The sequence below is a fragment of the Bombus affinis genome, chromosome 6, assembly GCF_024516045.1.
Source record: "Bombus affinis isolate iyBomAffi1 chromosome 6, iyBomAffi1.2, whole genome shotgun sequence".
Classification (NCBI taxonomy): Eukaryota; Metazoa; Arthropoda; class Insecta; order Hymenoptera; family Apidae; genus Bombus; species Bombus affinis.
The window spans coordinates 9,297,903-9,312,771 of NC_066349.1; the positions used below are offsets into that span (position 1 = coordinate 9,297,903).

General features: G+C 38.2%; 3 long non-coding RNA genes across 6 annotated transcripts in view; 1 reads left to right on the forward strand and 2 right to left on the reverse strand.

The window, feature by feature from the left end:
- The window catches only part of LOC126917905 (uncharacterized), a 124,968-nt gene that overhangs the window by 94,912 nt on the left and 15,187 nt on the right, over positions 1–14,869 (forward strand). The window lies entirely within an intron of this gene.
- LOC126917910 (uncharacterized) overlaps positions 1–14,869 on the reverse strand; it is a 49,298-nt gene that overhangs the window by 25,830 nt on the left and 8,599 nt on the right. The gene's annotated exons all lie outside the window — the stretch shown is intronic.
- LOC126917912 (uncharacterized) lies at positions 10,294–14,693 on the reverse strand. The gene is made up of 2 exons (XR_007711130.1): positions 10,893–14,693; positions 10,294–10,668 (listed from the first exon to the last, which is right to left on the reverse strand). It is a non-coding gene; the product is annotated as an uncharacterized LOC126917912 (long non-coding RNA).

Consider the following 14,869-nt stretch of genomic DNA (forward strand, 5'->3'; position numbering starts at 1 on the left):
CAAATACAAAGCTTCTCAACCAAACGTATACGCTTCTTGTGCAAAAATTTATTTTGAACTCATATTAAACCACATCCTACCATAACATCAACTTCAGCAAAATCATCCACTCCTTTATCTTCTCCATTAATAAGCCCTCCACCAATCTCTTTTAACAGCGGAATCATCCCAACACACAACCGCCTCTTCAAGCAGCCAAGTCTTTGTCGTGCCTCGTCATCAATTCTCCAAAAAACCAAGAGGCGAGGCAAAGCAACAAAAACCAAAGAAAGAAAGCTATATTCTTCCCCTCTGACTTCCTCTCTACTCTCTCTCTTTCTCTCTCTCTCTTTATATATATACATATGATACAGAAGAATCAGAGAACCGAGGAGGGACCATTGTCTCTTCCTCTTAAGCTTCGATAAAGTTATCAGAAACGTCGAGAGGTTCGCCGCGTGTTTACAGTTAGTCGAAAAGCTCGGCGACGATAAAACCGGATCACGAATATCGAATCGAAGGCGGGGGCGGCTCTCGAGAAGCCGAAATTAGGCTGCTCGATATTTTCTGAACTTTCACCGCGTGGACGACGATCGTTCGCGATTACGCGCTTTTTTTCAGCCTTTTTTTTTTTTTTTTTACGTTAGCATCTTGCCAGGCGTATTCTTCGCTGGCGTTCGATCAGCCATCGTAAACCACCCACAAAAGAGCCATACTTTCGGCGAAATTACGCGGCCACCGTTCGGCCAAACAGGACAATCAAGTTCGCGGGTTTACAACGCGACGTCCGTGGCGGGCTGAGGGGCCGGGGTTCGTGTCGTTTTGTTCTCCACCGACGTCCATCGATGACGACTTGGCCGATTCTCGGAGCTCTTTTATCGTTTCCAACGTTCCATTCGAGGAGCGTGTTGTTTTCGATTGTTTCCACAGGACGTGGTTCGTCCATCTGTTCCCTGGGATTTTTTGCGTTAACCCTCGGACCTCGAGTCAAGTATGACGCACGCAGATATTTCTCGTTTATTGCTTTTTAAGCTACGTTATTCGCACGTTATTATCCGGTCAATATAGACGCGAGGAATTTCGTATTTCCAGCGAAATTTCGCGTTACATAGGCATACGCGTTCTTTTTCAAGGTTCATGACCGACGGTTCTGATCGACGAATTTTTATTAAACTATCTCATTTTATTAAAATTATATACATACAGTTTTGTGTTTTAAGTGAATTTCGTTCTTAGACAGAAGTAGTAATTACTGTATTAATATGTTAATTAAGATCAATACGGTGAATTTTTCTGTGTTTCGTACGTAGTCTCTGTATTACTGTTTTATACGAATATGGACAGTGCTTTACATATTTTATATTGTAGTATCGTGGACGAGAGGCCTGGGGGGTATCGTGTGAATTATAAACAAGCGGTTGCTTAGCATGTACTCGGTGGCGCTAACACAGAAGACAAGGGGTTGCTATCGGACATAAACGAATTAACAGCAGTATAAGTTGAGAAGCCAGAGAGTGCGAATTGCGTTGTTGAGATAGTGTTGTTAGCGTTGTCGGGAGAGAGTTGAATCCGTGGTGACGAGAGTTGCTAATTAATTATCTAGTTGTCTTAATTATAATACGTTGTTGTGCGTAGTTCATGTTAAATAACTATCGTTTCCTGTTTAATTAACATCTGTTTAATCCATTTATTATTAATAAACTAATCATAATAGTTTACGATACTACAATATTCTATATATCCTTCTACATTATCGTGCGTTCTGTATTCTCGTACCTTCAAATTTCCCATAAACGCGCAATTATCCGCAGTCTAGGGATCAGTGTAGTTACGTACATGACGCCGTATATGTATAACAGTAATTATAGTACAGTAATCCTTGCTGTTACTATACCACTATCGACATACTCGATACTCGATTATCGAATACCCTCAAACGACGTACGATTAATGCTCGCTAATATACAATCCTGCAATTAAATTATCACCATCCTCACCTATGACTGTTCCATGAGATCATTTCATAGCATCAACAGCTACCAAAAAAGGTGGCTGTAGGATGATCATGGTGAATCAGGGAAACAGCACTCGTTCATCGAATCAGCACACGTCCCTTCCTTTTGCGTCTGCATAGTCCAGAACATCCGATCGCTGCTCTAACTTCTTCGCTCAGCAGATCATTTCATTTCCCTTTCCACGTATCTCGTGGCTCTCTCCGTGTGGCGACACTAAAAATACCGCAAAAAAAAAAAAAAAAAAAGAAATCACGTCCGCGCACCCGACCAGCGAACAATGAACACACCGTGTTCCATTCCTCGCCCCGCTTTGTTATTATCGTCCCGTAGGAGGAGGAGGACCGTACGCGTTGAAGGGCACGCGTGGGCGTGCACGCGGAGTGCGTGAGTGCGTGGAGTGTACACGCGACTCGGTCTGTCTACGTGCAAATGTCAATGACGTCTAAAAATAGGCCGGCGAGAGAGTGTACGAGTCTCGTTCCTCACTCCGGATATACCGAAACGCTAGCGAGAATGGTTCTACGATCAAGGATCCATTTGTACCAATGACCTTGACACCGTGTGACTGACGCGAGATTCAGTTATGTAGGATGATGTACCTCGATGATATACGATGACGGAGCGTTTTATGGCCTTTGTTTCGTAGATACTTTTTTTCGTGTTCTTCCTTTTGCTTCTCATCTTTCTTTCATACGACCTGATGATACTGCGTGGTATTCGGAAGAGAGTCACTTAGAACGTGGATGTAACAGGTTCGGTATTATCGTAAAAATAGTATTGCACTGTTAGTTACGTGGTACTGTGCTTACAGCATCGGTTGGAAATAGCGGAATGTAATTGGTTGTTTGGAAAATTGGAGCGTAAACGATATTAATCGGAAGGTGTCGTGACGATATTTTGATATCTGTCATAACCAGATACAACGAGACGAGAGTAATACCGGCATTGGAATACCGGTATTGCAGACTTGTTTGGAAAACTGGAACGTAATTGATTTGAAGTTTAACTGGATAGTGCTGCTCGGATATAGGGAAATAATTTTTCGAAAGAAAAAAGAAAAATAATATGGTAGTAGATAATGGTGATATTTTAAGCGTTTGACTTCGGTGCGAAAAATTATAGGATGGATGGTATTAGTTTTTGCTTAGTTAGAAAATTAGCACTTGGCATTAGTTAGTTTTTCTATGGAATATTATAAAATATTTCAAGTTCATCGTAGATAGATTCAATAAAAAATAATAAGATAATAATAACGAGATCGTGAAAGACTTGGAAGAAATTCGGGGTATCTATTGGAAAAAATCAAGCTCAGACAGTAAAATCTTTTCTCCTAACCGATACGATGTAAATCGTTAAGATATTATAAAATTTTATTTCGATTTCCAGATCATACGACACGAGTAACATTTTACAGACTCGTTACAGCCACCTTCCGATAGCTGAAATTGACGTGAATGGCATCGTGTATCGTAAAAATAACTGGCTACAAGGGTACACGGACTATTAAACTGTTAAATTATACGATCCTCTCCTGAAGTCTGTCTATACGATCTTCTAGAACGCGTGTCATTGAATCGTTTCAGTCGGCAACAGTCTGACTGAACGATCTGTAGCGGATATAAAAAGTCCAAGGGAAGATACAGTAGCCTGGAATATTGCGTAATATCCTTCTGAACCGTGTCATCACTTGGTCCACGCCTACAAGAGATCTTTCTTCGAAAACATTAGTTTCTATCGTTAAAACATTCGATTTTACATAACGAGTGTGGTGAAGCTTATCTCAAAATCATCGTAACATTATAGTTATGAGAAGAAGAACAGGCGCACGATGAAAAAGAAAATACTCGTAAGAAAATCTCGTGCATACAGAACCATGCCCTCTCAACATTCTCAACATTTTTTACAATCCTTTTTTTCTCATTTCATAAATTCTGATACAAACAGATTTAACAGTGCCAAATTTAAATCATGAAAACCTTCGTACGTAAAATACCAGAGTCTGTACAGTTACATGGTCAAACGTTGCGTTTAAGTCAGATAATATTTCCATGCTCTCGATCGTTTAGGCAAAATTTCAACTATTCAAGTACACGAATTAAGTTTAGTAGAGGCTACATCATAAAGATTAGATCCAATGTAAAGTACCGTTTCAGTGATCTATAAATCACGATCTCGCGTTATTCACGCAATGTAAATTCACCGATCTCAAATTATCCAAATAACGAAAATATAGAAAATTTCCGATCGGACGATCGAAGAAATCCGATTTCTATTTTAGCAAAATTTGCCTTACATGCGCGCTTTTAATCTCGAAATTAAACAACTCGATCGATCAAATATTATTGCGCAATGCAAGACGGTGTGTAAACAACGTGCCCACTTTACGCCAGTATTCCGCAATGGGCAAGATTTTGCGTAATTTTGGAACCGTGTCGATGACCTTGTCATACTTGGCTGTAGGTAAGGTTATGGGTGAGAAGACCTTGCTGAAAACTTGCTGGCGACAGAGTTATTAGTCGCTGTTGAAGCGTCGTCGCCTTAATATCAGATCGCCTTTTCATTCCTCTGTAAAGGGTCCGCGTGATTGCTTCATAAGCTCGAACTGTTGGCAAATACAACCTTCCTCGATTCGTCAGGCGTTCGTGTAAAGGGCGATGTCGCGACTCTTGAAGAAAAAATGCTGATTACGAAGCAAAGAAGAAACCTTGACCCACCTGTGGCGAGACAACGAGGCAACCTTGACCTGTCTGTTCGAACGCACGGTTGCGCGAAGACGAATGTGGCCGAACGATTCGTCGACGTATCGCGAAATTATTGATGGACAGACGGTTGCACGGTTCGCGGACGATGCGTTACAACGAGCCAGAGAAAAATGGAACAGTGTTTAATCCATCGAATACGAGTACGTTTTCATAAATCCAAAAGCAAAAATGTTCCCTTCAAACGGGTGGGAGGAGGGCGTAGGGGAAGAAAAAATGACAAGGCTAAATGCAATATCATTATCGATAGGATTTATGTCAATAAGCGAACGTCATTTCGAGATACAAGGTTTTATCAATCCCTGTATTTAACACACACGCTCATATATAAATGCAAATATTTATTTTATAGAGAAAGGTACAGCATAAACGTCATAGTGAGAGTGGCATGAAAGAGTAGAAGAGTGTTTAGCTCTTCGAATATGTTCTTCGTGTTTGTATCTTTTCCTTCCCTGGAATATTTTATTCGTAAAAGGCAATGGAATATACGAGATAGTAAAATTATATAGAATGCTGAAAACAAATATCTCAGAAATATTTATGTTTCATTAATATCTATCGATATAAGACATATATTTAGGATCGTTTATACCCGAGCAGAGTAGCAGAATGATATTACAAATACTGTTCTTTAAATGTTACCTTAAAATTGAACATTGTATATGTCATCTACTTAAATAAATTGACGTAATGAAACGAAGAAATTAATTGTAAAGATAATCGATCGGTTTGGCTTCCGAGAAGCTCAATTCAGGACAAACATTCGCGTATCCGATGAATCCATCGTCAGGGGGATAAAATCGGCATTTTTTTCGCGGCGGCGGTTTTCCTGTGGATATTTCTGGATTGCCATTGAAAAAGATGCAACGGTGAAATTGTTTTCATCGCGTTGGTCGTCACGAGACTGAATCACTTGTTGAACAGGCGGCGTAAAGTGCACGCGGTGCAACGACTATAAACAAAGTCCTAATATAACCACGTGTTAAAGTATCACAGGGTTCGTTGAACCTAGCTTCATTACCGACAATCGAGTTCGCTTCAGCGCACGTGTCTCTGATCGTAACGACGCTATTTCTGCCTCTTGTTTCGTCGTACGTGCTATCGTCGGTTCATTTAGTCATCACCGAATTTACCTCGAAACATGTGTTTAATTGCCGTCCTAACGATCCTCCCACTTCAACCAGAACGATAGAACACTAAACTGAGAACTACAGTTTATACCTTCTCGTTTATCGAGTGAAATTTTCTATGTATTCATGTATATCGAATTTCTTTCATGGAACAATAAATTCCTTACACTTTTGTTTCGTTGGGATTTTGTGGTTTTAATCCTCGCTACGTTCGAGTCACAGCTGACCATAATAGTTTAAATTAGATTTTACTTGTTTCGTCTTTATCAGATTCCAGCAAGATCGATCGACTTCTTTATTGTTTTCGATAAGAGAACCTATTTAATTTGATTGTTCGTTTTTTTAGCATTATGTCGATTTTATACTAAAAGACGAGTTACGTAAATTAGGAAAACGTGGGATAAATAGATGTTAATTGTAGAATATTTAATTTCTAATATTATAATTAATTACAGATTTCACGGTAAATTTCCTTCAAAGTTATTGTGAATTAAACGTATAGCGTTATTATAGTTTTGGATGGAAAACGGCAAACGACGCCCTCATCAGGAAAACAAAGAGTACAGTGCACTGCAATGGGGCTTTTGACCGACGACAAGACTGCTCTTTAATTGAGATTCAACTCTTGCCGCGGATAATCGAGTGAGTCAGCGTTTGCAGTTGTCTATCTACCTCCCTTTCTCGTCTATAGGAATTCCAGTCTGACGAATCGATCGACGATCAAAGCAGAATAGAATTTATACTAATCGATCGAAACACTTGCCGCAGGTTTTCGTCGTTCGTCATGGATCGTGTATTCACTTACTTTCCTGTTTTCCCTTCCGTTTCCGCTGTCTCGTCATACATCTAAATTGTACTTCCGATACACCGATTTTTTACAATTCTACGAATGTCGTGTTTTTGACTAGTTTCGATAGTACAGGTACGATATCTTTGTCAATTTTGTATTTACACTGATTTAATTATTACACATTTTTCTTCGCGTATGAGAAATATCATTTTTACACTTACAATTAGCTGTTCCAACGCTATTTGTTACTCTTGAAACTAAGTTTCTAATACATCGTAAACCGTGACAAATTTTCTATTAATTATCAGTTAAATATTGCTATAGAAAGTTAATAATATTACGCCAAGTTTTGGAAATTGATAGCCACGATACAGAAAATTACATTGGTATACCTTAATAAATTGAATAATGTACGAAATACACGTACTAACTTGCAGGTTGTTAATTAATCGACAAAGTTTAGTTTGTGATTAAGCAAGTTTGAATTTCACTATTCTATCATGTTCGTTCCAACGTGTCTATATCATGCGTTCTTATTAACATGTTCGCCTAACGTGTTCTTTTTAACGCGTTCGTCTGAACGTATCCATTACGTGTGTTCATTTTATTGGCAATAAATTCACTGATTTTTCACAAGAATGCCATTCTATTAGCTGCACAATCGTTCTGGCAGAAGGTGGACGCACGATGTATTCACTTCAGCTAACCTTGGAGGCTTGAAATCAATGCGAGTCGCATTGTTCGTTCGAGTAAGCAGTCCGCGAGACCTTGGATCCGCCTTCGTTCTCTGAATTATTAGGGCAACAAACGTCAAACGGTTGATTTTAATTGGTCAGATAACGCGATTGAACGAGCGCCTAACGCTGACGGTAGCCTCGTTGAATTTCCTCGACCGAGGTCGACGATCATTTAATACTCTCTGTAATTCTAATCTTTCCATTCTATCCGTCGTTTCACCGTTGTTTTCTTGTTTTCAACTCGAGTCAAGAAACTTGAAGATAACGATCGAATGGTACGAGATCCGAAGTCAGAATAAAAATTCAAATTTTCTTTAAAATACAAATTATTCTATCGAATCACGATAATTAAATTACCAAATTTATTCTTCTTATTCGACAGTTTCCTTGTAGAATTATTTTCATCCTCTCTCTCGCTTTACTATTACTTTTTCATTATTTCTTTTATACAGAAGATCTATAATCTTCGCGTAAGAAAATATAGTAAAATATAATGTAACAGCGTCCTTGATTGACTAATCGGCAAGAACATCAAAACAGAGCTGAATTATGGCTCCCTTCAGGAGTTAAACGATCTTCGGACAATACTGGCCCGTAAAATCGCCTTTACGTCTGGTCTATTCGAAGGACAAGATGGGAGAAAGAAGTTGAGGCGAGCGATTCGATGATTTTAAAGAACGTCGAATTTCGGGATACTGACGCGGATAGAGCAAGGGCGGACGGTTTAAACATTCTGGAATTCGTCATTCTCAGGGCCGTCTTGTATTCGCGTCCCCTTCACTCTCTTCGATCGCTGATCCAATAGTTCCTGGTCGTTTCCCGGTCTCATTGGGACACACAGCGAAAGAAATAATCGGTCGAACGTTTACGATCGAATATAGTTTGAATCATAAGCGAAGTCGTGTCGAATTTTCATTCGATCTTTTCGACATGATACTTTGTCCATTTTTTCCCTATTTCTTTTTTGTGGGTCCTTCTCGTAGTACTGGATAGTTAGAAAGATTTTATAAAAATTCTCCTGATCTTAAGGAACGGCAAGTGTTATAATAAACATGAAATTCCAACGTCGAGGGAAATTACGCGGCGAAAGGAATGCTTTCTAGGAATGCTGATTCTATCGAAAATGCAACGCAATGGCGGTAGCATGTTAACCTTCAATTGATATTTTTGGGTCATACGTGATTCTCAACAGTATGAATTACGTTTAGATTAGATTAATCGCTTAATTTTAGATATTTGATTAATGATAATTTTAGGTATCTGATCTTATTTTGTGTAATATATCTTGCACGATAAAGGCCATAAAGATGTATTTAAAGAAAATATGAAGTAATCGTTGTTTTTTAGATCCATTGAAAACCACGCTGGTGTACGTGAAGACTTTGAGCTTCTAAGACTTTGAATTCGGTTGTACATGAGCGTCTCCATATATCACTTTTAATTTCATAATCAATGTATAGTTACGACTCTATCTTACGCCGCGATACGTTTACACGACTGGGAAATATATCGTCAATTTTTTACAATAATAAACACAGCGCGTTCTCTGTTTTACAAGAATAGTAGAAGTAATCCGACAAACATCACTATGATTTTTCCAGCTTTTCGTATGCGATATCCAATTTCAATGTTATGCTCTTGCTCGTTGAAAAGGAGACAAAATTCTAATACAACGTACTTGGCGAGACTGCGGTTAATAAAAAGCCACGCTGGTGATATGAAATGACATTTGGAAAGCCAGGCTTCTCGTGTCGTGGGAATGATAGAGCACAAAAGGTTTAGATAAAATGAAAACGTTTAAACACGATAATGAGGTTAGTTTATAGCCTAGCTTAAACTGTTTAACGTACAAAATGTCCATCGTCGAATGTATTCTCAAGGAGAATAAAATTAAGTCCAGACACGTGTACGGCTCTTTCTCGTCGAAAAATCCCAGAGAGTAAGTCTAAACAAAAATTCACAACGAGAATTTAACGACACTGCTGACGCTGACGAGAGCAATTCGTTGATTCGCCTAATTCCCGTTATAGCCAACCTTGCCCCGGATCGTGTCTCGACTCCTCCGGACTAATTCGCATAATTGTTTTTAACAATAGATTAGACACGGGAACGTGACTGGTCCATGTCGTTGGCCCTAGCTGAAAGTTCGTCTATCAAGTATGCGATACATGCGAATAAATGCTGCTTAATCAGATTATACGTTCGTCTGTATAAATGAATTCGTCTAGCGTTCCTTTAACCTTCTACGATATACATTAAGTCTACAATGTATTGAGTTGCGTAGGTCCTCTTGTGATTTTTAATGAAATATTCTACTTCATTTGTCGAAATCGTATGGCATTTTATTTGTCTATTTTTTAAATTAATCGTATAGCATTTTATTTGTATATTTTTTAAATTAATCGTATAGCATCTTTATTAAGTATGTATTAAGTTGTCAGAAAAGTGTCTTTCTTTTACAGACACGTCTTTTACAACGATGAATCTTTATACAAACATGAAACGTAATCTGTCGAACGTTGTGATCTTTATTTCGATAAAACAGAATGGATTATACGTAATTCGATAAAATAATATAAAATGGAAAATGTTGTGCATCCATCATTTCCTTATAAAACGAAAGAAACTTTTCGGACGACCTAATCAAAATTTGAAGAGGATTAATATAAAGGGCAATGAAAAAATGATAGCTGAAGATCAAGAACATTGATACTGCGTTATGACTTTTATAACAAAAATAGAACAACTGACAATGTTAATGAAAAGGAGATGATTTTCCTCTATTTCGGAAAAGAAATTCTTGAAACAAAGAAATGCTACTGTTGTACGTAAAGGAATATGAAGAATCTGTAGGAAAGGAGTCAGGAAGAAGATGCATACGAGTTACAATTTACGTAGAAAAATATATTTGATTCTATGACATTCGACAAAAATGTCGTGGCCCTTAACTTTCTAAATTTTTCGTTCCTAATCGAAAAATCGCTAGAGAAATCGCGCGCCTTTCAAAACGTCCCTTCCAAATTCTTTCAAAATTCTCTAGCACCTTCTTTTTTAACGTCCCACAAGAATTTCCAATCCTCGATCATCCTTCACGATCGCTGAAAGATCAAAAACCATTTCAAATATTTCGATTTAAAACATCTTCGTTAATCCTGTTGTTATCTTTTCCCCTTCGAATTTTCGCCTCATCAAAGATATCTTTTGTTCAGATTTTCTATTTACACGAAAATAATCCAATTTCAACACACATATCGTGTACTAAAACAAAATCATTAAACGCTGTCTACATTTGAATAACAATTCGGGTCACATAGAACAATAGAGTTGATTTTTAAAAAATTCACAACTCATTTATAAAGTTTGAATTTGTGCTTTAATACACACACACACACACGCGCGCGCGCGAGAGTTAAATTGAGATTATTCCGAAAGAACACAATCATCGTCGATCGAGAAAAAAAACGAATGAAAACATGTCCCACCTCTTTTTTCTTCTCTCCGCGTTTTTGCTGACTTTTCCGTTCCTCTCTTTTTCCTGTCTCTTTTTCTCGCTGATCGACGATCATCCGCAGTTTTTACCGAACGCAAATACGATGTCTGAGCGCGTGCGGCCGAGGTTGTACGTCTGTAAGGATCAAGGTTGATCCGCATACATGCGCGTGTTCGCGGCTCGCGACGACTTTCAGCCGCGTGTTTACAGTTATCGGTTAGGTACTGTGGAAATCTCAGTTTATCGAGCCGCGTTCTGCCATAGCAGCGAATTAACATTTCGATTTCGACCGCTTACGCCACCGCACGAACCCCTTTTTCCTTTTATGATAAATCATTGCTAGTGTTTGTTCACGAGGATCGTGCGGTAGGGGCCGAGAGAGAAAATTGTTCCCTGAACGAACGTTTACGCGAGAATTTCGCCCAGTTCAGTTGCGAACATCCATAGAGAAAAGGAGGTAAGTGATAAGCTGACAGTAATTCTTTGATCGCTGGTTGAATAGGTTTCTACGATAACTTCAATATTTGTAATCCTTTGATGGTGCGATGGAATAAGGAAGGATTCAGAATGTTCGTCGTTTCGCAAACTTGTTTTACAGGTTCGAAGAATTATCTTAATTTGACGATTAACGAAAAGCTATTTCGTACAGAAGAAATAGACGTTCGCTGTAAACACACAACGAATAGATTCTAGGAAACAATTTTTAATTTTTATAATTCTTCGTTCTTACATTGGGTCCTTAAAATTTTCTCTTGACAGTTTCCACGTTCTTCTAACACTGGACTGAGTTTACAAATATCCTGAGTTGCCACACTTTTGAAACATTCTTTTATAAATAAAGTGTCTTGTTTATCCACACGTAACAGTACATAATAACAATAACAACAATAATAATAATAATAATGTATTCGATGTCAATATATATATACACATATTGTATATACATGTACATAAAAAATAACTGGGCCATTATCATGCAGATGTAGTACAATATCGAAGGTTATAACAACTCTGTTTCATTATTCTGAGAAAAGCTACGCTTAATGAAACCAAATGGACGACGTATTAGACATACCTTCAACATAAATAAACTCTAAATCCTTCCACGGAAGGACAAGCACACGCTGTGTGAAACGTGTAGGTAAAAAAATCGCGTGTAATCGTAGATAGAAGCGTAACGAGGAAATTAGGTCAATGACGAGCGAATATCGAAAGGAGAACGAAGCAAATGAAGAAAGAATGAAAAAGTGGCTGCGAAAAACCGAAGGAAGAGACAGTGGATGGTCGATTGTCGAAGAGGAAATGTCGCGTCGCGATCTTGAACCCCCTAGTTCGCCTCGCTGCTCTGGCATTCTCGTCCTCGCTGCTTCTGGTATTTGAATCGCAAATGGAACGGCCGCTTTCCTCGGTTTAGACTACTGCCGTTTTCTGTGTCAAGGATACGAACTTTCGGTCAGGGTACGAAAAGCCGGTTCATCTTCGATGACTGCACCTAAATACCCTCGCTTATTAACCGTCGCAGAGGACGTCGTGTTGTTTTCTATCTATAGAGTTCCATCTTATCGGAATAGGTTCCGTTTCATTTGACGTCGTGAAAAGGCTAAAGAGAAGTTGCAAGGTGAAGGAAGTTTGCCATGCGTGTCCGTGGTCAGATAAAGCTGAATAGATTCGGGTAAAAGCAGACGAAACTTTTGAAATGTCGATTCTACATTCTTCACGGTGGCGGTAAAAATTCAATTCGGAATCGAACGATCGGTAAGTATTGATCTTTAGAACACGTTATCAAATATAACGTTAGGAATTGTAGAAAGAATTGAAAGTTTCGTATGAGAAATGTTGGAAACTTCTAACGATAAAATGATAATTGTTTCTCAAATCGTTCGTCCTGAATTCTCCGTCGTTTTATTATTGAATTGATTGTTATGAAATTTTATTAATAAACAAGAATGAAATTGTCGAAGGTTTGAAAGGTGCAAATGAATAAGCGCGAATGCCGAAGTTCGGCTAATAATTATTGATAAATTTTATCAGTAAAGAAGAGCGAAACGCTGAAAGGGATGAAAGATGTAGAAGAAGAAACGTAAGTGTCGTATTTGTGGTAATCTTTCGATTGGAAGCGTTCTCGTCAGCGAAGAAGCCGTTCATACGATTCGCTAGCGACGCAATGATAGCTTGATTTCGCGGTCTGCATGCTACTTACTATAGAAGGTAACGTTTAACGTGAACTTTGCAAGGTTTCTGCTCCTTGACTCGTCAGGCCGCACAGTCCTTGCTGACGTTGTGACCGTAAGTGATAACCCATTTCTCAATACTAATTTATCTCCAATGAGAGTAAAAAAGAAACCTCGTGCACGGATAAAATACAGTGCTTGAAAAAATTCCGTCAAAAATATTGAATGTAGATAGTTGGACAGATAAACGATAGTCGAGGACGTGCGCAAGTTCAATTGGAGGCGCTTGCAAAACTTTGCTTCTGTTACACATACACACGTACGTAAGTACGTGACTCGAGAACCGAATTTTCACCCGTTTCGACTAATTTTCTGAACGATAAATCGAAGAAGCTTTATACGTTCGAAGTTTAATTCCATTCCATTCGAAAGATCGAATTTTCTTTCATTTACGAATCATCAAAAAGCAGACAAACCTTAACAAATTATCGATCGAATCTGATCGATTTTCGGTTGATTTCCGTCGGTTTACACGAATCACTGGAAAACGAAGCAGCCCGTTAATTTGACGAAGGATCGAAAAGATCGAAATTATTTGTAATTCGTTATTTCGTAATCCTTTGCGCGTGTCTATATTTGTTAAGAAGTAAATATTAAAAAGTATTAACGTATTCCAGAAATATTAGAATTCCATTTGAAGCTACAAATGCTCACCAAGCAATGTTTTCATTTGCTCGAAATGTCACGACAAACGTTTAACTTATTTGACATCCTCCTACATCACTCGTTTTGTCCGGTGATCATACGCAAGCTCGTCACATATAATTCCAAGACATCGGTGAAAATTCCGCGAACGAGCTTGCACCGTGCAAAGCTCTCGAATTAATACACTCGGACAAAGTGATTCTCGATAGTGTAATGGACTACCGCGATGGATTCTATTTGCGGCAAATTGCATTATCTAGTGACACGTGGTGCGATGACGTGAAATGGAATCGATAAATCGTTGCTCTGCCGGCTGCCGCGCGACTAGCCATCGATCGTTGTTTGCTCGAATTACATGACGTCAATTGACCGCGAATATTCGGCGACGTAGCTCGACGAAAAAATTCGCTTATCCTCCGAGCCTCCCACATCGAAATTCCAACAATGACAAATTTAATCAAACTCGATATTCGAGCTTAACAACTACGTAGCTTGTCCAAAATTATCCACAGCACAGCACAGGCAAAATAGGGAATGCTGAAATTTCTTTTTTGGTGCCTAATATTTATTTTCTTATTATTTCTTGCGATTTTTTATTTCGCGTTGGTTGCTAATAAGATTTGTATGAGATTTTATTAGTTTGATATTATTTACATATTGCTGTATTAATTGATGGTTTCAGGGACAAAAAATTGTGAAGATTTGGAGTATAAGAAGTTCATTCGGCGTTGTATCGAGCACAGTTTTTCGAGTTTTTAATATCGTAGCAGATAATGGCTGAATATTCTTTCTAGATTACAAATTCTTATTTCTTTCTTTTTCTGTTTTAAAAAATTAACGAAAACTTCCACTGATACAAAATGATGGTTTGGATAATAAGCAATAGTTGAGATTTGAAAAGATATATTCGTGGGATGTGATATAGAATCAAACTATGTCGAATATATATATATTGCAATTGTTGGATGTCGTCAAACATGATAAGTAACAGCTAGAAATTATTCCTCAATTTCAAATTCTTATTTCCTTAAATTGTATACATAGGTTATTCGCACGAGATTAGAATCAACTTGATACAGGTTTTTAATAATCT